The 26,341-nt window shown below is 35.5% G+C and overlaps 1 protein-coding gene across 5 annotated transcripts in view; it reads right to left on the bottom strand.

Annotated features, from left to right (window-relative positions):
- The window catches only part of LOC106664129, a 64,780-nt gene that overhangs the window by 15,024 nt on the left and 23,415 nt on the right, over positions 1 to 26,341 (bottom strand). For all 5 annotated transcript variants that reach the window (XM_014389568.2, XM_014389572.2, XM_014389567.2 and 2 more), the window contains exon 2: positions 18,532 to 18,577. The gene's annotated coding sequence lies outside the window, so the exon portion shown is untranslated. The remainder of the gene's footprint in view (positions 1 to 18,531; positions 18,578 to 26,341) is intronic.

The raw sequence follows: 26,341 nt of genomic DNA, 5'->3' as shown, positions 1-26,341 counted from the left end.
CGGCCCTGAATTCGAACCGGACATACTTGCAAATGGGTTTTTCAAAAACACAAGCACCTCGAGGGTTCATATAACCTCGCAGTTGAAAAATCCTCATAACAAAAGTTTTTATATACTATGTTATTTAAGTCTTAAAAAGGACACATCTTGCCAAGAATTAAAATTCTGTTCATTTTTGTTACCAAGGCATTAAAAATTAATTATTTAAGTTAGCATATTAATTGATTTTGGTTTGCGTTTTGTGTCCACGAGCGTGAAGGATGTGAATGAGTATACATTTCGTTTCCATTAGCCAATTGAAATTATACAATTTTTTGACGAAATAGCTAACTTAGCCTAAGCCTAACCTAACCTAACGATCATTTTAGTCTGACAACCCTCGCTGATTCGGTCTGTCAGTCGCGATTTTTCATGTTTGCATCTTTAGTGGTTGATTTCTTTGCTATTTTAACAATATTGCAAGGGACATACCGAAGATGATAAAATGCTGAAAGGTGTCTGACAGGCCAAAATGATCGATGATGACCACATTTAGAATAGAATATTATCCAATATTCTATCTGTCGTCAGATGTAAACAAGGACTTTGAAGATGACTTGGAAAAACTAGCCCTAACCCGAAACATAATTAAACTAACCTTTTTCCATCTCAATTGTTGGTTTGTTTGTTATTTTATCAACTTGCCTGTTCCAAACGGCTCACTGAAGATGGCAAAATGCCATCCCAAGGATAGACACACCAAAATAATCGGTAACGACCAAACTTAAACCAAACCAAAACGAAAAGAGTAGAGTTCAATGTTATCAATATGATTAAAATATAAATAAGGTCGTTGAAGATGACTTGGAATAACCCTAATAACCTAACCCATTAGTAGGCATTTCGTTAACTTCCGTGTCTCTTTAAAGGGAACGTTGATAAAATAACAAGACAAACCAACCACTGAAGATGGAGAAATGTCGAATCGCGTCTGACAAACCAGCCCAGGGAGCATATACGCTAAAAATTTTAAACAATTGGTACATGAGACGAGTACGTAAGCATAAAAAGATTTATTCGATATTTTTGACAAAATTACTATTATACGTTTGAATCGCAAAAGGTTTGACCGAGAAATTCGGTCCTTGAAAACAAGTGACCACAAAAAAAAATTGACCACAACTTCGCTTCCAAAGCCAAAGGCATTCTATTAACCCCCTACCTAAATTACAGAAGGCACCTCGTAGCACAATCACTGGTGATATAACTACAAGTACACGTGTTCCCATCTTTACTTATGGATGTTGAGACCCAAGATGAGGATCTTTAACGTCCGAATTTAGCCCCGAAGCGACTTCTCAGACGCCCAGTGTCCTCTAAGTAAAGTGCATGGACTTATAACCGACAATACAATTAATTGTGAGATCTCTTCGTGGTTCTGCGAAGAAAGTGAACTTGTATTTTGTCGTTACCGATCATGTAGGTCTGCTACCCCCGCTGCCAATGACCTACCTACTGAAACGCGTTTAACAGGCCAACCAGAGAGGGTTAGGTTTATTAAAATGATCAGTAACGACCAAATAACCAACTACTTTAAATCGTACTTTAAAAAAATAGTTATAGATAGTGTTTATTTTATGTAATTTACTGATAAAACTCAGCCTGAAGAAACTAATGCTGTCCACTGACAGTGTTATATTCTAAAGTTCAAAGCTAAGTACCTAACTTGAAACACACACAGACCTTTTCGCAATAATCAAAAAAAAATGTTTTGATGTTTACTCATAGCCTTTTTTTAATCAGATTTAAGATCCATTTCGAAAGTGACTATTGCCACAATACGCGCGCCTCGTCTCCCGAATCCCTGGTCGCGTTTTGAAACCGGCCCTCCTATAGGCAACCAGGAATCGAAAATTTTCCCAACCGTTTGTAAACAGTATTTCGAGAAAGAAAATTAAAATCGATCGTGAAAGTGACAGAAGTGTAAAATGAAAGTTGGAATTGCATTAATTGAGCTCTGAACATTTCTCCCGCTACCTGTTTGAAAGCTATCCCACGCCCATAGTGAAATCTTCACAGAGATTCTCTCCCCTCATAAACTAATACGAAAGCGCTAACTCATTCATTTTCTAAGGATAGTTTTAAAAAAATCAGGAACAGGCTAATACAAAGCCACAAGTACAGAGTCTAATGAAAATAATGATCATACACATGTTTTGAATATGCAGCACGTGATTGAAATGATCACTTTGAGATCATATGTTTCATCATGGAAGCGGTACAATTTTTATTCAGAAAAAATATTAAGAACATTTCCACCTTGTGAAACATGTAAATAAGAAACTTTTTTCTATGGTTTTGCTCAAAATCCATAGCTATACTGTTTTACGATCCGTGGTTTGAAATTCGCCGTACCTTGTTCTCCTTTCTTCTCCCCGCTGTCCTATTTCCACTTCCAGCGATCGATGATTGATAATAGTTGTCCAGGATTACAATGAATCCACGGCCCGATTTACATTTAAGATTCAGCATTAGAACGTTTTTATTTATTAAGAAGGACAACAATTGAAGCCTAAGTCAAAATGCAAAATAAAAGTTGTACAGAGAAGAAAGTAAAATAACGCTAACATTACCTAATATTATCTTAACCTACCTTAACGCAATACAACCTAATCTAACTTAACTCAACACAACCTAACCTAAACTACCCCTAACCTAATCATCATTTTAGTCTGCCTACCCTCGCTGGGTCGGTCTGTCAGACACAATTCAGAATTTCTCCATCTTCAGTGTGTTTCTTCCAAGAGGAATATCGTTAAAATAACAAACAAACCTTAAATATGGAGAAATGCCGAATCGCTTCTTAATATTTTATCGATATTGTTCATGGAAGAGAAAACATTTAATGGGGTAGGGTTAGGGTTAGGATTACGCTTAGGCTATGGTAGCGTTTTCTTCGAACACTTTGTACAATTTCAATTGACTAATGGAAACAAAATTCTCAATGCAAACTCATTCACATTCTTCACGCTTATGGACACAAAACACAAATCAAAATCGATTAACATGCTTGCTTAAATAAGTAATTTTTAATGCCTTTATAACACAAATGAATAGACTTAAGTAACGTAGTAAATATACTGTTAAGTATATAGAAACATTTAGATTAAATAGAAGAAAGGTTGACGAAATGGACATATTAGTAAAAAACCGCTAACCTGATTACCTTAACGCAAACAACCTGATGTAGACTAACCATCCCTAGCTTATCCAGCCATACCCTAACCTAACACCAACCTAACCCAACCCATGTCCTCTCGTTAGCTTAGTTTTGTCGAAAGAATCTAATAAATCTATTTACCTGCATTATTGCCGCGTGTGTTTAATTTTTTAACGTGTTTACATAATTTCAACGCATATATATACATATACATATACAAAGAGGGAGAGAGAGAGAGAGNAAAGAGGGAGAGGGAGAGGGAGAGAGAGAGAGAGAGAGAGAGAGAGAGAGAAAATGCTTTATTCTGGGTCTAGAATCCCCTAAGAATAACAAACAGGCCACAAAATGTCTTTACAAATCTAGCACTTGAATTAATGAAGGTCTGACGTTAACATAAAGTACAATAAGTTGAACTAAATCACGTAATATAAAATATAAAAAATAGAAATAATAGTAGGAATAATAAGAATTTAGAAAAAAGTAGTATTAATGAAGAATTCTTTGTCTTTTGCAAACATAATCATAAACTGTAAACTTAAAAGTTGAGAAAAGGTAACAAGTTTTCTAATGTAGCAAAAGCACCTAATAATATTGTGAATTATGTTGTCTCTGTATGGAGGAAGATGAGGTGTTGGTACAGAAGTGATTTAAAAGAGGTAAAGGAGGCAGCTTTGCGGATTGGCATAGGAAGAGAATTCCAGAGATTGTTTCCAGAGATCCATATAAACGTAGAAAATAGTATTATTATTAAGATGTTTTGGTAAAACTAATCTAAGCTAACCCAACCCTAACTTAACCTTAACCTTTCGTTAAATAACTATATTTTGTAAGAATAAAGATAGATTTTTGAGAAGGAAATGTCCAAAATTATCAATATTCTTGCATGATTAAAAAACTAAATAAATATTTTACTCTTAGCAACTCAACATGTTAAAATGAAAAATGTGTTCGTTTTGCAATTTCGAATCGATTTATTTACAACCAACTTCAACAGACCTGTCGCTGGCCAGTCGGTACAAATCTGTCGAATATTTTCTCGCCCGGTTCTTTCCAATAGGGCATTTCTACTCTCAAAGGAAAGGCTCATTAAAACGGGAATGCCTTGGATTATTACCCAGTCGAAACTCGTTTGCGGTTTCGTAATTCCATTCTAGATTTGGGTAGAATCTTTGCAATTTCACAGACGTTCATTTTTTACAATGTATCTTGGCGGTTTGTACCCACATATGCCAGAGTACGTGGATTACCTAGTTAGGAAGACTCCAGAATGAAAATACAATTAGGTCCTCTCAATCGCATATAAAGGTTTCTTTTACGAAAGCGTTGAGAAATAGGTTCAATTTTTTCTTTTCTAGTTATGGTGTAACAACGTCATTTGCTTTGAATTTAGTATTTTAAACATTTTACCTTCTTATCTTTTATAATTTTAAACATTAAACTGGTGAGATTTGTACGAGTGGTCTGGGGAGCCTATAATTTGGTCATTTCATTTTTGGTAAGTTTATCATGTGTTGATCTGTCAGATGCGTTTCGCTATTTTCAGTCTGATTTGTGCCTTATTTTGTCAGTGTTCAACTGAAAACCACCGACGATGTCTGCCAAGCCAAAACCGCGAAGTTAGGCCAAATTGATTAGAAAGTACCAAACTGCATAAACATTCCCCTTGCTTAAGTCGATTTATTGTTTTGCCTTTTAGACACTGCATACTAATATTGAAATAAATCACTTTGAATAATCTGTTCCAAAGTTTTTATGCGGAAACCCTTTGAAAACAGGTTAAATAATAGGTAATGAGACAGTAATGTAGGCGTGTATAAGTTTAAGGCTTTTATTAGGTTAGGTTTTGGTATGGCTAGGCTATAAAGGATAGGTTAAGTAAGGTTAGGAATGATCAAGCTAGGTTAGGGAACCCGCCAATTTTTTACACTTGTTAAAACAATTGATACACGAGACAATGTAGGCAAAAAGATTTGGTAGATTTTCGTGGATAAATTTACTGCTTTAGGTTTAAGGTTTTTTATTAGGTTATCGTTGAGGTAAGGCTAGGAATAGTTTAGTTAGGTTAGGTTAGGTTATGGTTAAGGTTAGGTTTAGTTTTTTCGAAACATCTTAATAATAATACTCTCTTATAACCTTACATGCACAAAATTTTGTAAACTTTTTAAAGAAATTGGTACACGAGACAATAATGAGGGTGAAAAGATTTATCAGATATCTTTTTAATTAGTGTTAATTTTAATTAGGGTTAGGGTTGGGGTAAGGTTAGGGTTAGGTTAGCTTGTATTTAAAGTTAAATTACTAACTACTATAAGTTTGTATAGCGTTATTTGCCAAAGAAATTCGGTCTTTGATTTTTTCAATATTTTTTCTCTATCTAGTGATTGGTTTTTGTGTTATTTTATCAATATTGTCCTTGAAAAGGTTTGCGAGGTGATGGGCCTATAGCTTAGATAGACTCCGTTAGGGACGGCTTAGGTTAGGTTAGATAAGGTCTGGGTTAGGTTTATAGTTAGGTTAGGCTTGTAGGAAGTTACTTTTTAATGTTTCATTATTTCCCCAGGAAAATGAATTGTATAAATATATTTAAATGAGGTATAAGACCAATTTTGACGGAAATGGAGCTATGAAAGAAAAACTTTACGAAGTTCGACGAAGAAACTGTTTTCTTTCAAATAATATTTATCTCTGATTGAGATAAATAAATATATAATGTACGAACCTGACTGTATTTGCCTTCACCTCGAGAATCGTGTAGATCGTGTAGAGATAAAGTTGAAAGTTTTGCTAAAACAGTCAAAACAAAAGGAACGAAATTTGTGCAAAGCTCTTGAGGTTTTGGGCCATCCACGATTGACTTTAAATATATTTGCGCTATTTCGCAAAATAAATTAAACAATAATAAGTTTGTGAGATTCTGTAATCTCCGGGGTGAATCTGTAAATCGATCATCCTGGTTTGTATTCAGTGTTGGGTCTGTCAATCACAAAAAAAAAACCCGAGTCTTACTCCACAAAAGGCCCAATTTAATACCCCTAACCTAACCTAACCATAATCGTAACACTAACCTAGTCTAATCAAATCCAGCCCATTTCCCAAACCCATCAGCATTTCGTCATCGTCAGTGTGTTTATTGATAAAGTAACAAACTAACCACGAAACGCGTCTGACAGATCAAACCAGCGGGGATAAGCAGACCAGGATTTTCGATAACGACCAAATTACAAGTTGACGTAAACATTTTAAGGCATAAGTGTGAAATATGTTTGTTTTTGTTTCTAAAATTTACTGTAAGATTTAAATGAAGACGTTTTAGAGATCCTGTAGGAATGACAACAATAGACTCTCTGGGAGGCCGTGAGCTGTTTTGTATTCATGAGCCTCAGAGTGACTATTTGAATTTCTGATTAAAAAAGTCCAAGTGACATTCATGAATATAGAAATATTTATTCTAAAAGGATTGTTAGATAGCTTTTTATAAGAGTAAATCGTGGGAATTTTCAATCATAACATTTTCTGGTGAGCCAACCTAGTGAGATGATGAACCTGTTTGGTAGTTTTCCATCATTTTGGGCAGGTTCATCTCTTTCAACTCAAACAACTAAAAACCACTGATCAGATAAGACAAAACAGCGAAGAAAGAAGGAACAAAACGATCAGAAACTAATAAACTACAGGAACATTTCTATTTCTCTTGCTTGTTTTTACCATTTAGACGTGTGATAGGTGATTTGCACCTGTTCAGGATTCGATGTAACCACTCATTTGAATCCGATTCAAGTTGTCGAAAACTGTTATGCGTTCCAAAAGCGATCACCGTTAACGGCCCAAATGTTTGCACGTATGATTGTGCAGCGAATAATTAAAACCCCTGGCCAAACAAAAGAACAACCGATTGTATTAAACTGTCCTCCGATAGCAGACGGTAAAACGTGTTGCACCCTTAACTGTTGAAATGAGGCACGGTTCGTCTGTCTCAACGCAATTTCTATAACCTAGAGTGCTTATCAAAAACGATTTTTTTTTTTTTTTTTCAATGAACGTGTTCGAATATAAAAATAATGTAACAACAGCCGTTCGTTATAAGGTGGGAAAGGAGTGTGCAAAAGGCTGAAAATGTAAAACGTGAAATAACGGAACTAAATTATAAAGTAGAAGGAGATTACCACTAAATCTAAAAGTATAACCAACTAATGAGGACTTTTATCATTCCCACCATAAATGAAAAGACAAAAGAATCTCATTATCTTTATAACAACGAAGACTACTTAAAGGAACAGTTTTCAATTTAATGGCTAAAAACCAAAACAAATGCAATGAGAGCTACAGTTGGCCAATAATTTTCAACATACTGACATATCAACAATAAATCATAATTTAACGTGCTATTTTTTGCAATATCTAAAAATTTTCCGAACCGATTTCAAAGGGTTTTGGCCATTTTTGATCAAAAATGCACACAAAAATACAAGGGTACGATTTTATACCTAACCCTTACTTAACCATAACTCTACTTAACCTTCCTTATCTGTCCCTAACAGTGAATCATCCTTATGTAACCCAACCCTACCTCCTTTTCATTCCTAACCTAACCATACCTAACTTTAACCCAAATTCTAACCTAACACTTCCTAACCCTAACCCCATCTAGCCTAACCATTTCTACAATAGTCTGGAAGATTAGGGTTGTGGTCAGAAATCAGCTAATCCACGAGACTATTATAGAGTAAAGGTTAGTCGATTGCATAGAAGACACTATCATAACCGTATCATTGCATGAATGAAAAACCCATTTCGCTTTGCATATTTCCTCCGCTTCATGGACAACCACTGAATATTGGTTTTGTAACCTAACCCTACCAACCTTACCATTCCTAACCCACCCATACTGAATCATTTGATAAATAAAATATTGCATTTTCACTTACGTATTTTCTCCCCTCCATTGAAAAATACTGAATTGTGCATTTGTAACCTATTTCCCTTACACTTCCTAACCTAACACGTACTCTCGCCCTGCAAAATCTATGACGAGAAAATGGCCTAAATATTAAAAACTGATGAAATTGTTTTTGAAATTTGAATAATTTTTGAAAAACTAGGGACACTAATATAATAGTATATGAAACAGAAATAGAAATTAAAGCACATCCTAACCTACTAAAGAGTAGGCTTAAGTTAACAGTTAACTGTAAGATAATATAAACTTTTTAATTTTTGTACCAATCGCTGCATTTATATTATCTTAACAATCATGGTTGTCGAATAATTCGGTTATACTCTAAGAGGCCACTTTTGTTTTTCTTAGTAATACTGGCAATTGATATAATGCTCACTTTTTGTTGTTTACTGGATATTTTAAAAGAAAAATGAACGATAGATAATTAAAAAATTAAACTTTTAAAGCTAATTAAAATCAAAACAATCAAAAATGGAAACAATGAGGAAAACATTCAATTCAGTCAGGAGTATTTCCTCCTTTTGGTTGATCACGGCTTGCATTCGACGTGGCATCAATTTTATGACGTTTTGAATATTTTCATACTCCTCCAACAGCGCCTTCTTATATCTTGCAAATTCTCTCGCATCACTGGGCGACGTTTTACCCTCTTTGACAACGTGTCTCAAAGGTGTTCGATAGGGTTTAAGTCGAGACTACATGCTGGTCACTGCAAACATTGAATTGAAGCCTGTTCCAAGTAGTCACCAACGATCCTAGCTGAGTGAAGCATTGCCATGTATAAAAATCGTCACTAATTAGTGGCATATAAGTCATAACTTCTTCTCACAGCACATCTTCAGTGTGTCGCGCAGCTGATAGGGAACCCTTAATGAAGATCAAGTTTGTGCGACCTTCCACAGAAATGCCTGCCCAAACCATAACACCACCACCTCAAAAGCTTCTCCGGAGTGAAAATGTTTGGGGGATCTATCGCTTTCCTGTTCTTCTGTTCCTCTCCAAACCCTATCTCGGTCGTCAGAAGACCTCAGACAAAACCTTGACACATCCGAAAACAAGATTTTAGTCCAATCTTGTTCAGATCAATAGATGTGATTTCTTGCGACACTTAATCGAGCTGTTCTGGGTCTTGCCCGTAGTTCTGGACCAGCGGGAGGTCTCACAATTAAGCCAGCTTCTGAAAGTCTTCACGCTTACAGCTCGTAAACTGACGTTAACATTTCTAACATGTTGAAGTCGTTGCTTGATCTCAACAATGGTAGAATGTCGATTACGGAATACATTCGAAACAATAGAACGGCTGAGATGTGACACGATGGCGACCCGATTCATACCTTCTTGAGTAACCTCCAGGTAGTGATGGAAGACTCTTCGGACAGTTGTTCTGGGAATGTTAAACACCCCGGCCACATACATGACTTCTTGAATCTTCCAACAATACTATGATTCGAGCCGAACCTGTATCACTTGAAACCATCACTCAAACGAATTTGAAACTGAAAACTGATACAACTTTAAAAAAATCAAACCACCCGAATGTTAGAAAGAAGCATTACAGAAAAACAAACAAAGAAGAAACTGACTATTCAAAGATTTATTTACAAAATCCAATTGTAAACACAAGTGTAAAATTTTATCTGTGTTTTATTTACCTCTGATCCTTTAAAACAGACCAAATATAGTATGACAAAAGAGACTTTGGAGGATTGTCTAAGTCTAATTGTAAGAGATAATTAAAATATTAAGGGTGGCCAATTTTTTTACTTCTCAATGTAGATATCAAATTGTTATTTGATTCAAGTCATTATTAGCAAGTGATGATTTTAAACATAAACAGAATTTCCAAGTAGATTTGGTTAAACTGTTATCACACTTGATAAATATGCGAAGGTTCTCACTATAATGTGATACTTTACTTTAAACACAGTTTATTGAACAAGTTAATTGACCATTTATTTAGTAACTGGGTTATCTTTAAAACCAAAGTTGAAAAAAATAATTGTAAAAATGAGAATAAATTATCGGTTCACGCGCTGGCCGACAAATTTAAAATTGGTAAAATGCATGCGGCCGACATTTTGAAAAATAAAATTTTAAAACAGTACCGTGATGGTGACGTATCATATCTTGGCACCAAAAATTTTTTCGTCGGTGGGTGTTCCCTCATTGACAAAACTGTGCTAGAATAGTTTTATCGAGTTCGGGCCGGAATAATTCCAACATTGGGTCCGATGATTAAAAAAAAGAATTTTTGGATGGATAGATTCAAAAACGCACTGCATTTTGTTCAAAGCTATTTGTGGAGAATCTGATATCCATTGATGATGAAACAGTTGCGGATTGGACATCCCAAATTGACAACGTCATAAAATTCTACGATTTAAACGACATTTATAATGCAGAAAAAATTGGATTATTTTATCATGCAATTCCGGAAATAGTCTGTGCTTTAAAGAAGAAAAATGTGCCTGAGGAAAAATTCCAAAGGAACGTTTAATCGTTCTCTTATGCTCGACCATGAATGAAGAGAAAAATGAGAGAAACCGTTGGTGATGGGAAAAGCTGTCAAACAGAGGTGTTTCAAAGATGTTGATATAAATTTGTTCGGGTAACATGGCATGGATGACGAGACATATAATGGCAGAATGGATGGAAGAATTTGACAAGTTGACAATCCAGAAACGAAAAATATTTTTATTTTTGGATAATGCGACTTCCCATCCTCATCTCGACTTAACGAACATCACGTTGATTTTTTTTTTTCCACCCGACATAACGGCAACGTCCCAACCACTCTCTCAAGGAGTGATACCTAATTTTATGGTAAAATATGGACAATTAATGCTTACTCATTTGCTTGCCAACTTGGATAAAAAATGTATCGACTCATGAACTATCACGCAGCGTCGATGTTCAAGAAGCGATAACGTGGATCCAAAAAGCTTGGAATTCTGTGAAGAGGGTCACAATTACAAACTGCTTTAAAAAAGCCGGTTCCCTGTGAATGCCGGTGGAAGCAACGAAATTAATTGCAATGAAAATTTACGATCTGACGAAGAACAGCTACAAGTTCTTAGTAAATTAGCAGACACGACCATGAAAGCCAACTAATTTGCAACTCTGGACCAGAATTTAGTTAGAGAAGATATCAGCGCTGAAATAAAGGAAATTTTAGAGTCCGTGGAAGAAAATAGCGAAGAAACGACCCATAGGGATGATTCTGAAGACTTGAAAACCCATGAGTATCTACCCACATACTTACATTCCAAAAATACCTACTCTTGTTTATTTCATTTTCAGTTGACCTTTTTATAATTTTTTTTAATTTTTAACTTTGAATTTTTTAAACTTTTTAACTAATATGTAATCAAGAATAAATTATCAGGAAAGGAAAAAAGTTCGAAAGCAAATGAAACGAAAATTACACAATATTTTAAAACATCAATTTTTAGATACATATTTCAAAATTTTAAAGTGTACATACTTGTTTAAAATTATTTTGTATTAATTTTTTTAGGGTTTCAAATATATGCATATAATATATTTGTTTTTAAATACACAATAAAAAAATTAATTGAAAGAAGTAAATATTGTATTGGCAATATTGATTATGGAGTGAATTTTGTTCATAAAATTTACTGTTTTCTTACCCACCCCTCGACAAAGGACACCCCTGCACAACGTACAGTTCTTCGGTTCCCTTAGCTGTCCGTTGTGGAGGGGTTTCACTGTATATCGATTTTTACCTTTTGACTAAATCGATACCACAAATATATTTTGTCAAAAGCTCAAATTGTTAAGAATATTTTTTATTGATTTAATTGATCTGCGATAAGGTTTTTCGAATATTACACTGTGGAAACCTTGTACCAAAAAAATAAAAAATAAAAACCGGAATCCTTTTGTTTCCTTTATCGATGTCACGTTCGTACGTACACACAGAACGTAATACGCACGAAACCGGACATCATCATCATCGTCCCACCTTCAATTACATTTCACGGCCCGAACGTATTTGCTATGTAAGTAGCATAAATCTTTTTCTTGGCGTTTACAGCTGATGCGGAATGCCACGGTTGTCAATCATTCGGGTTTGGCCACGCAGTGTACTGTAAACCGCTAAGTCATACAAACGTGGACAAAATGTAAAAGGAGCCACTATATTCTCGACCTCAGTTTCCACGTCTCGTTTTTTTTTCCATAGCATAAAAATATCCAAATGTACGTTATATCGTTTGACATGAAATTGTATTTAAATATTCATACAAGTGATAAAAATATGTTATCGATGCATTGTCATCTGTCCGAAAACAGACAAATCTAGGTAAGGCTATAAATAGGGCGAGGCAAGACGCTCCTTCCAATTTTATAAATCTGCCTAGTAACACACGATGTGCACGTTGCAAATATTTTTATCTCCAATAATTTCTCCCTTGTGTAAGTTCCGGTTTTTAGTCGCTGAAACTAGTCAAACGGGCTTAACAAACTCAAATACCAACAGAATTAAAAAAAATGTAGGCCATATTTTCTCATTTATTATCAATAAGGACTCAAACTGATTATAGGATATGATCCCCTTTTCTGCCATTCGGCATAGGATGACCCAGTTCATAAGTCTATATGTGTACGTTTTGTACTAGTTGTATATTCCCCGTTTTGGCTTCTTTATGCTGCTGTGACCGCTTTTCATTGATATGTTTCACTGCATGACATTTCCGGTCTCGCCTGTACAAAAATCTGTCCAATTTTATTCGTTGTTTGACCTTATCTCACGGTTGTAATGCAATGGAAAATAGCATTTTCAGCACATGGTTTAATAATAGTAAATATTGTTCTGCTTGTCCAATTAAAAAGAAAATATTTACAAACATTTTGATAAATTGCTTATCTTTAGATTAAAGTTTTTTTTCAATTTTTTACATATCTTAGTATACATATCATAGTTACATATAGTTTTACATACTATCTTCTTCATATCAAATAGTTCTCTGCGAAATCGATAATTTTTTAACATGGATATGTTTTTGGGCTAGATACACAATTTGTTTACGTGGCCATGTTTGGGATTTTACGTTATCGGAGAGTGCGCACGTTGACTAGGTTAGGCAGACTTAAGTTTAGGATATGTAGGATCATGGATATGAAACCATGGTTCAACGTTTTTCTGAAGCTGTGAAAATATGCGAGCGCGATTTGCGATTTTTTATTCATCCAATGTTATCGATAGGTTAGGAAGGTTAGATTAGGGTTTGTGGGAGGGTTAGGCTAGTTAGGGATCGTTTATGGGTAGGGACGGGTAAAGTTACGGTGAGGGGTTAGGTTAAATATTAGTGTTCGAATTAAATTTAGCTTAGAGTTAAAGACAGATTAAGATGAGGGTTAGGTTAGACTCTCAATGATTCAATGTTTCTCGTGCAGCGGAGAAAATATTTGATTATGAAGTGCGATTTATTTTATTCGTCCAATAATATAGTAGAGTTAGGTTAGGGTTAGGTTAAAATATTTAGGATAGGCTGGGTTAGATTAGGATGGGTTAGATTAATGTTTGAATTAGATTTAGGTTAGAATTACGGATTGTTAACGTTAATTAGGGTTAGGGTTAGGTTATATATCCATGATTCAATATTTTTCCGTGAAGCGGAGAAAACATTCGAGGGGAAAGCGCGATGTTTTTTTTCCATCAAATTATATAATTAGGCTAGGATTAGGTCGGATTTGATTATGGTTTGTTGTAGGGTTGGGACGGATTAGGTTTAGGTCTGCTTTGCGTTAGGTGCGAGTTAGGTGTTTATTTTTTTATTACGACGTTTGTTTTTACCACGTGTGTTGAGTAATTATACATTGGGTTTATGTAGTTTTTTGGTTTATGTCGTGTTCTTGTATGATTGTGTATTATTTGCATATTTTGTCTATGTTACAACTGTGTGACCTGTGTATTATTTGCATATTTTGTCTATGTTACAACTGTGTGACCGACTTAGTGCCCTTCTTCGTGTTTTTTTTTCGTTTTGTTTATTTATTTTTTGAGTTTTAACGTCGTGCTTGTGATAGAGGTGACGCATCCCATGATCTAAAAGAGACTTAACTCCACAAAAATCAAGCAGACTCACGGAAGGTTACTAGAAAACAGGTATTTGGTATTCCCCAAGCAGTGCAGCATTTTGTGCTTTTCCTAGTTTCTTAATTCAGTTCAGTTGACTCGATTCTTATAGGTAGTGACTGTCATTGCTGAAATTCTTTTTCCCGGGTCTCTTTGGCGCCTTAGAACCATCAGATAGATATGACAGTTTCTTCCTCCTAATTGCATAACCATTAAATGGGGGTCATCAAGGATTTTAGGAATTTTAATATTCGCAGATAACATATAAAACCTGATCACTTTTTCATAAGGTTTCTATCGCAATAAGCCGCAAAAATTTGTTGTCAAAAGGATTGCGCATCCTGATTAATACAATTTCTCGGCCTTTTTGTTTTCATTCTGTCAGCAGGTTGAAATGCGTTTAACACCCACAATGTCTTCCTCTTTTCAGATTTGTACGCCTACTGCTCGCTCATTATCTTCTTGTTCCTCTTTTGTCCACTCGACAACCGTTACGTTAGGTGTCTACTTGTCTATCGTTTTATTCAAACCTAGAGGATACTACTTACAGTTTTTTTTTAAATGATGTCTTGTTTTCTAGTGAATTCTCATATAAAAGTTGATTTTTTCAGTGTTTTGGAATTAAAAAAGCCAAGTAATTTCGTGTGTAAAATGTAACATCATTGGGCTTAACAGAAAAACAATGAATCATAGATGTGTATCCTAACCCTAAACCTAACCCAATCCGGCAAATACGTAAGTGCAGCTCGATGTTCCCAGTGCATTGCAAATCGAATTTACGTAATGTTACACTTTCCTTCTTTCTGCTAACTTTGAGAATGTAATGATATTAGGGTAATGACTTTTTTTCACAGGCCTATGAAACAGGGCTAATACAAGCTAACGTCATTCCCGATGATTCAGTGCACGGGTTGAGCAATGCTCAGACTCTTTCTGACATAGAACAGAAATTACGGTCAGAAACTAGCACAAAACTTTTGTTATTAGTAATTACAATAGTAAAACAATGTCTTTTGATTTGGATCTTTGGATGCGTTGGAGGTAGAATGCTTGGTCGGCCCTTAAAGTTCGATACCAATAGTCCACAAGGTTTATCATCATGGTAGAACAACTTGTTGTACTTTACTTGAATTTTCGATTGTTTGACAAGTAGTTATGTAAGTAGTAGTAGACTAGATGTCCGGAATGTCAGGATTTGTCAGAGGACATAGCAAAAACAGGCAATTTCTGCAGAGACCGCCCAAAATCAAAGTTGACAAAATGATTTTAGAAAATAATTAGTAGTTCGTTGAATTATACGCAAATTTAACAAATACATTAGGTGTTATCAAGTGGAGTGAAAAGCCACAACCGTATTGCGCAGGTACATATTCAACTTGACTCGCCCAGTTTATACCCTTGACGACGCAATATCTGGCGTTAATATGTTCTAATGTATGGCACTTTCTCTGAAAGTGAATTCATCCTCGAAATCGAACGATGATATCGCCACCGTATTAAAAGCCGGCTGAAATTTGCATACAGACAATGGAAAATACATCTAACACAATTTTGTATTTTAAGCAAAGGTTTAAATTTTCCATTATAACTTATTTTATCAGTTTTTTGGCTTATTGTCGTAGCTCGTTAATTCAACTTTCTAAAAAAATACATAATTAATGAACGGCTGTGATCTTGGTCCCTTGGTTGGAAAAGAATCAGGTTCCAATTTATTCAAACCAAAAGTGGCGATTTTCGACTTTCTATACGATGGAAATGGAAACTCATCTTTCGTCCTGGAAAAATCCAGGGCAAATTTGCCAATATCCATTGAGAAGACGTTTAATTCTTTGGGGCCAATTAGGAGGACGGGTGTTTTTGAAGCGGATTTTGAGTAGCCCCGATGGGAGAGAAACTTGACCTTTTTTCTCCAGGTCTCAGGCGAAAACTCTAATAGGAAGAAATTGGTAACCTGGGGCTTTCTCTGTCATTTCTGGACGTCGCGTCGATACAAATTGCCAATCGGTCCTAATTCGTCGATTTTTTTAAAGTTTATTTTCGATAGATGATTCAGAATTGCGCTGACTCGTTTCATCTTTTCAACGCCAAACACTGAGAATCGTTATATCTGTCACTATTCATTTTCCTCTCTAGGGAGGGAATCACAAGGCTATTGGTGCTTTAGGCGTCTTATAAGATAACTGGAAGGGTTGGAGATGAGGGGTGGATTAGTGGTTGGGAGGGTTCAAGGGTTTTCTGGAATCTTCAGTATAGATTTCATTTCTAGCATAAATGTGATTTGAAGGACTATGTGGATAAGGTAACGTGGCAATAACTCGAATGATTTTGGACTAGTGAGACTGGATTCATTCGAGAAAACCTGGGTGAAACCAACGTTATATTATATGAGGGGAGCTGCATTGATAGCTGCAGTATTGGTAGCTGGGAGAGGAAAAGAATTGTGGTTGATGTTGATAGCAAGAGAGGTTACACGGTGAAAAGTGAAGGTTATTTTCTCGTATTTGCTTTCGTTTAGCCTGATCCTAAATTGATTGGACTAGTCTTTAAGAGAGTTGATCCTACAGGTTTCAAATGTCTCGTGTAAATACGTGAGGGTTACTAGGAAGTTGCGATGAGGGTCCAGGGTATTATAGAAGCGTCTGTATCGACTTTTATTGGCCTTGAGGACCGTGAACCTTAGGCAATGGTTCGAAGGATAGTGGACTGGAGTGACTTGAGTTTTCCAGTTCCATTCCGTCCATTTTGTACTAGCGATGTGTAACTGAAGCATTTGTTTTATTGTTGTTTCGATCTTTTTCCCAAGTAAAACTTTTGTAATTGTCAGCAGATATTGGTTGCTTGGAAAGGAAGAAAGTTGTATTAGGTGATTAGGATAAGTAGAAAGATGAAGATTATTTGCTTGCAATAACCTTGATTCTCTTCTTGAACCCTTCTTCCAAGCAGAACAGCTCCTGGAGAGTTCTCAAGTCCACTGGGTTTGCTAAAAAGATAGCGGTATTTGGATTCATAGAAATGTCTAAAAATGTATATTGAAAAGAGGAATGAGAGCTATGATGCTGCCTTGCCAACCCGCTTCGGCTTACTGGATTTTCCGATTCATACTTGATGGCACCTATCGGATAGACTCTAGTATGAGGTAATACGTAATAAGTAATAAGTAGTAATAAGTAATAGGTAATAAGTAAGTGTCAGAATACCCTTGATCTTCCAGAGCTCTAGTGGCTCGATATAAGGCCTCACGACTAAGAAATTATGTACTACCCTGCCATTGTTTAAAATGGATTGCGATGTAATACTTTGAAATGTCAAGTCTTTTGCCACTCCTATTGACATTAATCCCTCATTAATATTAAATATAAATTATAATGTCGAAATAAACATACGTCTGCACAGGGTGTATCAACTTTTATAGTTCACCCATTAATTTCGAAAACTGAGCAAAAAAGGGACTTATACAAATTCCAATTTAATTTTGGCTAGGAATCGCGTGGTGGTAAGAGATTTCACATAACTTTCCTATATTGCTGGGAAATGACACTAATTTTGTTATTTTAAATGAAGACCTTATTTTGAACTTTTACTGAAAGGAAACTTTTGAGAGGATCGGACATTTCTGAGATATGCCCGATTTTTTTTTTGCAAGCAAAAAATCTGTTCTCACTTGTTTTGTCCGAGTTATGGTATTATCTTCCATTTTGTTTTAGCTTTTTTATACCATAATAGACAAGACCATAACTCGGTCAAAGCAAATGAGAACATATTTTTTGCTTGCAAAAAAAAAACATCGATCATAACTCAGTAATGGTCGATCCTATCAAAATTTGCCTTTCAGTAAAAGTGGCATAAAATAAGCCCTAGAATCGAATTGTACAATAAAAATATGGGATTGTCATTTAAAATAACAAAGTTAGTGTCATTTCCCAGCAAGCTGAGAAAGTTATGTTAAATCTGTTACCACCACGCGATTCCTAGCCAAAATTAAATCGGGGTTTGTACAAGTCCCTTTTTTTGCTAAACTTAACCGTTTCCGAAATATATGGGTGAACTGTAGATGTTGATACACCCTGTACAGACGTATATTTCCTCAAGTAAAATATTACACGTGTCTTTGAAAAACAAAAACACTGAATTCGAAAGTTTATATAATCAAATACACAACATTTAACTTGTACGTAAGAATGGTATTGTAAAAGAAAAATAATAAAAAAACTGCTGGCCTCCTTGTGAAAATAGGTAATAAAAATAAAGGTTAAAAAATAAACAAATTTTTCTTACCTTTTTAATCTTCTTTTGAGTAATCCACTTTAGAACATAATCAAATCTGAAAACAAACCAGGAAGGTTAGTCAAGTTTAAAAAAAATTAATTAAACAATTATTATAATTTCAAAAAAGAAATGGATAATAGAGGAAAGCTGAGGATTTACGATCTAGATATATTTGGTCTCCGATGAAAAGAGAAAACGAAGGTCGGATTTTAGTAGGTCAACTAACAGGGATTCATAGGATAACAGGAAGGAACTGAAAAAACAAAAATTCCGTCTGGATTTTTATGGATGATTATCAACAACCAGAGGCCGTAGAAAAAACCGAAAACTATTGATTTTTGCCAATTACGATCTACTTTGGATTTCCATTCAACCGGCCGCCGGCGAAGTGAAACTCGATGGACTTTACTAAAACCTGTTGTCGGCATTTTGTAATTCGGCCGTTTCGTCAACAACATCCTATTCCATTGGTCAGGCCGTCTTACACACCAAATTATACGTTGGCGTTTCTACTTTTTTATGGCAATATATCCCCCCCCCCAAAAAAAATACCATAGTATAAACACAAAAAAATTTAAACAAGTAATTTTTGAATAAGCGATGAAAACTTAGTGGTTACTAGTACAAAAACAAGTTAAATATTAGTCTGAAGTTTGTTTCATAACGGACATGAAAAACAGCTTGATTTAAGTCTTTTTGCATAAGAAATAATTTATGGCAACTGAACTGCTTAGTGCTTACTACTCCCGTTTCATGTTACTTAGTAACCCGACTCTTCCTTGAGGAATCCGGTTTCTATTTCTAAACCCTAATACCAAAAGAAACAGGATTATTTAAATAGCAAAATGTTTTCAAATGTGTACTATTAATCATTCTCCTAGGCTGGAACAAAAGCGAATGAAAAAGTTCATTATTCCTAGTGAAATATATTTATAAAATTTAGATAATTGTAGCGTATAGTGGTGTTGTCGGTCTATGAGTCACTGACATTCCTAGGGTATTCCTAAAACCTACGAGAATAGATGGACGCAGTGGAGATCGGTGTCAATGTCGTATATCATATAAAGGTCAAAAACCTAAAATGAATAGTGCGGAAGGAAATCATCCTTCATTAATCGCAGCATAGCTTGAGGATCTAGTTTTGATCAAGCCTCTGTTAAGACTGGTCCTGGGTCCAAAACCTCATTAAAAAGCCGAATGGACTAGACAGAGAAACACGTTTACTTGACATCAATAACAAATATCCCAATATTATTAGTCAGCCAGCTCTTAAGACCTTCAAGTCTGCCGATTCCTAACTAGTCTGGAACTGCCTATATACTCTAAACAACTGGGATCCACAAGTAGGTAGTGAAACATAAGACAACCTAGCTAAAAAGGTACCCTCAAAAAATACATCCTAGCCCTAGAAACATGTCCATATGAAATCGACCCGAAGAGACATCTTAATTCAAGCCTACAACTCAAAACTAGCCTGGGACTGCCTATATAATCCTAAAAAACTCCGATTACCCAAAATACCTTACCTAATAAATTTTTCGTCTTCCAAATGCGTTTAATTTTTCAAATTTTTAAAACGGCCATAAATGAGAAAATATTCCACTGATGTACATGAAATGTTACAGGACTTTAAGTACTTACAAACTATAGATAATGGTATAAACATGACAACCACACATAAATCAGAATCGGAGATAGATTTCATTATTTCTCTCACGTATATGGAAATAAAAATTGTTGGCAATAGGCTCAAAGGTAGGAAATTCAGCTTCCAATTCTGCTAACATTTTATAATAAGAAATTACATGCAAAGGTATGAAGATCTGAATCAAAATATTGTGTAACTACGCAACGATTTCGTAGTGCTTCACTTTCCAGTGAACACATTTCTTCAACTGGACGCTTTTTGCCCTATAGTTTACTCAGGTGACCGCAAATCACGATTTTTCAAAGGACATTCTCCTTCCAATTTGTAACAACTAAATGAAAAGCTGAGAAATCCTGAAAAAAAGTTGAATTAAAAAAATAAATACATGTGTGACAGATTTTACTTTTTAAACAAAGTAAAGAATTATTCTCAGTGTTATGGAGTACGTAATTGCTTAGTAATGGCTTTCCCAGGTACCATAGCCTCTTCCTAGTTTATTGCAGGGCTGTTGCATAAAATATGTTTCGGTGTCTCTGTCTACTCTAGTCATAGGTCATCTGAAGTTAGGACTTGCGTTTGGACCCATTGGGTAGTTTTTGCAACTCTGTTCGCCTCACGCCTGGCAGTTCCCTTTATTTGTTGTGTTACTTTTTATGTAACTTAGTGGTCATTATTGACCATATTAATTATTCTTTTTATCTATGGTTTTTGACTGAGATAAAAAATTAATGTCATGAGCGGGATTCGAACCCATTTTTGACATTTGAAAATATGGCAAAAAGAGGGAAAATTCGAACGGTTATAGGTTGAGATGGCGAGTTGGTGTCCGAGGGGATCGAAGACACGATAACTCAAGTGATTAGAGCAGTGGCGTATTCAGCCGAAGGTCGTTGGTTCGAATCCCGCTTGTGACACTAATTTTTCATCTCAGCCAAAAACCTTAGATAAAAAGAATAATTAATTGATCTAGTAATTATTTTCATTTATGATTTTATCCAAATTTTATCACTACCATAAAAATTCGTGTTCAAGGGTTTTAAAAGGTATTTAAAACGAATCCAAATTTTTTTTTTTTCAGAAAAGAATTTTGGCCTACTTTCCTGTGTCCGTATTTCGGTTTTTGTAACTTTTTATGTATCCGGTCTTATTTAATACAATCCTGCATATTTGTTTATGCATAGAGTTCTGCCTTTGTTGGGCATGCATTACAATGTTATATGTTACTCGAATTTTTTAAAATCTTTCTTCTTAAGAAAAAATTGCAGGATCATATTAAAAGAAAGTAGATATACATTGACAGGCAAAAAATTCCACCCAATTGATTTTTTTTCTCGATAAAAAAAATTCTGCCCTTAATTTCTCTCATTGTTTTTACCAATAAATATTTTTTATAATACGTTTTAAATTGGGAATACCAATTAGAGGTAAATACACTTAATCCTTAATCCAAAACAAGGGTAAAGTATTTTTCAAAGTTTACTTTTTACGGAATTTAAAATGTTTATTCAGTTTCATTTTTGAATTCTGACGCAATAAACTGTTCAGATTTCATTTTTGTTTTCTTAATTTCAATTTTTAAACTTAAAAATGCCACTTAGTCCTGAGGATGTTGCGCGTGGTGTGGCTCTTACTGATGATGGACGTTCCATCGCCATCGGAGTTCCCTACGAAATTCTGCAAGACGCCGTTAGACGTTTTCGAGAAACTGGGTCCTACCGTAGAATGCCCGGTTCTGGACGCCCTAGGGTATAAGAGCCACAGGATGACCGGTTTTTGACTTTGAAAATTTTGCGAAACCGGCACCTTACTGTTGTTCCAGTGATTCATCAGCTGTAGGAAGTTCGAGGTGTCCAAATTTCTGAACGCACTGATCGAAGAAGAAGAAATCAGTATGGACTGATGGCTTGTCGCCACCAAAATTAACCAGAACATACGGAGTTGCACGGCTCGCATTTGCTCGAGAACACAGCGATTGGTCTGCTGTACCTTTTACAGATGAGTGTAGATTTGCCCTACGATCTCCTGATGGACGTGAAACATTGTGAAGAAGGCAACATGTAACGTACGACGCCTGTTATTTTTCAACATAGCTCAGTGATGATGTACGAGGGAATTTCAAAAGAGCCGCTCAGAGTTGATTGTTGTTCGTGGAAGGTCTTTGACGGTCACTCGCTATGTGGATTAAAATTTGGACCATCATGCTTTGCCTATCCCAGATGAAATCAACGATAATCCTATTCTAATTCACGATAACACCCGTCCACGTGTCGCTCGCATAGTACAAACCTTCAGCAGCATAACATCAGGGTGGCCAGACCGTTCCACAAACTTCAACCCCATCGAACATTTCTGGGATAACCTCAAAAGACGAATAAGAGCAAGTCCATCCCCCCTGATACACTTCACGATCTCGAAAGGACTCTTCGTCAAGAATGGGCTAACCTCCAAGAGACATTTCCAGACTGGTAGAAAGTATGTCGAGGCGTCTTCGAGATGTAATTAAGACAAGAGGAGGAAATACGCGATATTGACGTATTAATTAAAAATCTAATTAAAACCAATTTTTATCTTCCTTTTTTCATTTTCCTTAGGAATTTACAGTTTTTTACTTTTTTAGACCAAGACTCAATTAATAAACGTTAATAAACGTGAAACTTTGATTAATATATAAAAATATACAAATCAGGTTATATTACAAGTGGGTGAATTTTTGCCCGCCAGTGCATAATAATCTTGAAATACATGCATAACGTAGGTAGAAAACATATCGTCACGGACGCTGTGACATGTGTATAATATTCTTCGACCTATTATCAACGGGGGAAAAAAAGATTTCATTGAAATCCCACGTCCTTAGCCTCCCATTGTAAGAAGGTATTTTGCACTTTATGACTGTTTCAGATGGAAGGACTTGACTTTCTACACAACAGTCGATAGAGAGAGTTTTGAAAAGAAGAATAGCTCGCTTTTATGAACTGTAATGAAGCAATGGTGCACCAAGAAGACAACGCTCCTGGACATCCCTTTGAGCTGTTTACACACTTTATTTTCCATAATGTCTAGTGAATTGAACAGTTTTACATTCAAAGACACGAAACGCTTACGTGCAGTCTATAAAATTTTACCCATACATTCCGGATTTTTTCTAGCATCTCCGGAGGTCTTCATAGGAGAGAAATCCTTTTCGCCATGGATACTTCACATCTCCGGTGATGTGCTGCGAACTCAGTTGGCGTTTGTGATAAAGTGGCTGTTCAGCTATTCGAAATACTTTAGCATACTTTACACATTTTACTATGAGGGAGAAAGCCCGGTCGCTTGAATATCATAGAAATAGTTTATGAAATGGATAATCTAAGACAAAATACAAATCCAAGGCCGGTTTGTGTCCATGTGACAATAATCCTGCTTTATCGGATATTCAGTGCCGCATGAGGTACAAGCTAAAAAAAAGCCCCATTCTTTAATATTTATTAATGTTAAGCAAGTTTCTCAAAACTTTAAAAAATTTAAAATGTATGCGGGTTGTATAATATTTTTAATATTTTATACCTGAAACCAGGCGTATATCTATCGTTTTTAAAATAACATCCTTATACAACACAACACTCGGATTTAATATTATTCAAAATATAATTTAAGGCTATTTAAGTTAGGACTTTTGATATCCAGTTTGAAACGTACTATGGTAAAAATACTTAAAATAGAACTGTCAAGTATTGAATTTATGATTTTTGACATGGACATGGATTTCCAGTGCCATCTTAAAAAGCAAGAAAGTATCCCTTAGAGGAAGAGGCTGAGGTGAAAGCAAATCACATTTATTATAATGCAATGCCTATAATCCTGTCTGAAATATCATCTCGTCTCCAGTCACTCGCTCATTTTCACACAGACACACGCATGAACACAAAAACACCGGGAATTAGACACGCTGTGGTATTACTGAAAGCGGGCTAGCCTCAAAACAATTCTCTCGTTTCTCCGTTTCTATCCGATTTATATAGCACAATACAGCTCTTCATTCAGACCGTACGATCTGACAGCAAATCAAATTATTTTGACGAGGTGATTTTTTTGCAACTGAAAGCATGATAAAAACGTCACCCTTCCATTGTTTTAGGCCAGGCTTCCCAAACCTTTTAGCCAGTTTCACAGCCCTTTCACAGAACAAAATCCTGGGCGTACCACTCTCATTTAAGTATTTAAAATTAGGTACTTATAGTATGTAGTAAATTAAAGTTTTATAAATTAGCCAGTCCATTCATAATTAGATGATGGAGGGGAATATCACTATGAAAACAAATATTAGATTGACATGCTTAACTTTATTTACACAACCCGGAACACAACAATCAAATTGGCCAGAACGGCATCAATAGGCGGGTAAAACTCAAGCCAAAAGTAATCATTTAATTTGATTAATGAATTAATGGGAAAAGTGAAGTATTTTTAGCCAGCACAATTTGGATATATTGAGTTTCATGTTTTATAGCTGAAGACGGTTGTCGGGTTCAGCATCTAAACAGCTTCGGTATTTAGTTTTGATGGCTGTATAGTTAGAAAATCCGGATTCGCATGGGTGATTTGTAGCAAATGAACACCCTTTACTTTTTCAACGAGATGTTGAAATTTTGGGTTTACCAGACGTAGCCAAAAATGAAGTAAGTATCGGACTCGAAAGTAGATTTCAAGGAGGGGTCTGAATTTAAGAATAACAAACATTTGTATTCACTTTTAGATGGACAGGTTGGTTTTATTGAAGCTCAAAACGGTTTGGCCACCCATAGTCTTACACCATTGTATATCAAGCTGTTGGAAAGTAGAGTTTAAAGGACATCTCCAAACTTAAAAGGTGTTCACATATTCCATCAATTCGCAAGCTCCGCTAGAGCTGGGGACGTATGTCGGGTTCAGCAGCTAAACAGCTTCGGTATTAGCTTTGGTGGCTGTGTTGATAGAAAATACGGATTCGCATAGGTAAGAGGCAAATGGAAGAAGACTTTTTGCTTTTTCAAATAAAGAGCCAAAAATGAGGGGATCAACTCGAAAGTAGATTTCAAGGTGGAGTTTGAAGTAACGTTTATCAAACATTAATATTCGCTTGAAAATAGTCTGGTTGGCTTTGGCGAAACTGAAAACGGTTTGGCTGCCTATTCGTGGTCTCGAGCTGTTGGAAAGTAGAGTTTAAAGGACTTACCAAGGGTACCAAACTTACCCTTGATTTACACAGAATTACCCTTGCTTGATACACAGCTTTAGTTAAACAGCCAGGTTGGATGGTAAACCCCGTGAATTAAAAATTTGAATTTGCACATCGTGTCGAGCTTTAAATCGTCTCAGGTCACCGGCATTAGTTGGTGATAGGCCAAGGTCATACTATCACAAATGAATGTTCACGCTGAGACCATGACACAGACAGAATTGGAGGTGTAATAAATAAATAAATCGTATTTAAATTATTTAATATATTATTCATTTATTCGTTACGAACCTGTTTTGATTTTTTTTTGCACACCAAACACGAAAATATGTCGGGACTTTCGACCTGTTAATCTTTGATCAAAGGCTTTCGGACCGTCTGATTGTCGTGTCTGACAAAAAAAAAGTCCTTTGTTGTTCCGCTCAAATATTGTCAATTGTCATCAGGTCAAAGTGTGAAGGAGAAAGTCCCTTTCACGTGCCTATTTTCGATTGGATTTCTAAAAAAATCTTTGTTTTTAAATAGGTTTCTTTTATTGCGGTTAATCAAGTAATGAGAACGTTTCAAAGGTTGAAGAAACCAGGGTGACAATGCTAGAGTGACCCTGTATTTTTATTTAATTTCCTTTCCGTAAAAGAAAATTATCAGGAAAGGGGTCTTGTTTTTGTTCAATTGATCGAACTTAGCGTTTGGTACATCTTTGGATACTTTTACACTTTGAGCTTTTTTCTATACGACAGGTCTGCTTACTCAGAACTTAATACTTAACGGTACTCGTAGATTTAAAAAAAATCAACTGTTTTGATCCAAAATAAGGTAGTATTCGCAGATTGAAAAATATTGCACCCTGCTTATAGCAAAAGAACGTCGAGTTATGATGAATTCTTGATATTTGATATTTTTGAAATGATAAAAACAGGATGTGCTTCTTTTTTTTGCCTGGAAATGGGAGTGGTCACGTCATCAAT

This window comes from Cimex lectularius, unplaced genomic scaffold, assembly GCF_000648675.2.
Source record: "Cimex lectularius strain Harlan isolate CLEC.00 unplaced genomic scaffold, Clec_2.1 scaffold344, whole genome shotgun sequence".
Classification (NCBI taxonomy): Eukaryota; Metazoa; Arthropoda; class Insecta; order Hemiptera; family Cimicidae; genus Cimex; species Cimex lectularius.
This window is presented reverse-complemented; position numbering and strand designations above follow the sequence as displayed.